This window comes from Epinephelus moara, chromosome 1 (genome assembly GCF_006386435.1).
Source record: "Epinephelus moara isolate mb chromosome 1, YSFRI_EMoa_1.0, whole genome shotgun sequence".
Taxonomy (NCBI): domain Eukaryota; kingdom Metazoa; phylum Chordata; class Actinopteri; order Perciformes; family Serranidae; genus Epinephelus; species Epinephelus moara.
The window spans coordinates 50,524,557-50,525,989 of record NC_065506.1 but is presented as its reverse complement, the minus strand read 5'-3'; the positions used below and the strand labels follow the sequence as shown (position 1 = coordinate 50,525,989).

Below are 1,433 nucleotides of genomic sequence, written 5' to 3'. Positions count from 1 at the left end.
TGTGGGTTTCGTTAATCATTGGCAAACTTTCTGGGGAAAACTTGGTCTTATTAGGAGAGACGGCGTTCATCCCACTTTGGATGGAGCTGCTTTCATATCGAGAAATCTGGCAAAGTTTATTAGTAATTCAAAACCCTGACAACCCAGAGTTGAGATCAGGACTCGGAGACGCAGTCCTATACGCTTCTCTGAGTTTCGAGTGCAGTTACCCACCCATAGTTTTATACAAACGGTGTCTGTCCCCCGACCACCTAAATTATTTAAATCTAAAATTAAACAAAGAGGAGTTGTGCATAACAACCTCATAAAAATGAAAACCTCTTCTGTGACAGAAAGACAAAATAGGAGAATTAAATGCGGACTGTTAAATATCAGGTCTCTTTCGTCTAAAGCAGTGTTAGTAAACAAATTAATATCAGATTGTAACAATTCCCCTTGTAATAAAATTAACCAAAGGAAAAGTTACAACGTTAATCTAAAGGTTATGGGCGGATAAGGTGGTTTGAGATACGAAGAAGAGATTAATTAATTTTGCTTTTGCTCACCCAAAACAAACTCAAATCACCCAAAACAAACTCAAATTCTCACCCTTGCGGTGTTTTTTTTTTTTTAAAGATATTTTTTGGGCTTTTAGCCTTTAATGGATAGGACGGACAAGTGTGAAGGGGGGAGAGAGGGGGGGTGTGACATGCAGCAAAGGGCCACAGGCTGGAGTCGAAGCCGGGCCGCTGCGGCAACAGCCTTATACATGGGGCGCCTGCTCTACCACTAAGCCACCAGCGCCCCACCCTTGCGGTGTTAAAATATTCAGAATAAACGAAGATTAACGAATGAGTCACAATAAGTTGAATCAATAATCAAACTTTAGTGAAAGAAAATAAATCATGTCCGCGTCCGGACGGAGATAACACTTAAACAAGAAACAGCGTGGGCGCCGGTTCACCAAACAATTCACAGGTAATCAACACTTTTTCCACGTTATCAATAAAACACACTCTTCACAAAAGAACCCGAATTACCCCCCAGCAGTCAATCAAAGTCCCAGAAGCCGACAAAAAAGAAAACATGTATGTTAAAGGGGAGTCTGTTGGAGAGTAATGAAGCGCCGCAGTTCACAAAAACAAACAAAGAACCACGCAACCTCACCACTCGTCCTGCTTGGCAGCAAAGTTGTGTCTTGAGGTAATCCACAAGGAACAAAAACAATCCGCTGTATTTGGTTTGATCCTTTAGAGACGGGAAACTCCTCGCGCACCTCCAAACGCCGACTGCTCAGTCCTCCCCGTCATGCATCACTTCCCCCTTATATCAAGTTTTGGCATCAACATAATAACAATATTTCAGTCCATACCATACCCGTGTACATATAAATGGCATCTGATAAATTCACCATACAGCATTAATAAATGTGACAGCGGAACATGAAAAATTAT

The 1,433-nt window shown here is 41.6% G+C and overlaps 1 protein-coding gene across 1 annotated transcript in view; it reads left to right on the top strand.

Annotated features, from left to right (window-relative positions):
• agrp (agouti related neuropeptide) overlaps window positions 1–1,433 on the top strand; it is an 11,466-nt gene that overhangs the window by 917 nt on the left and 9,116 nt on the right. The window lies entirely within an intron of this gene.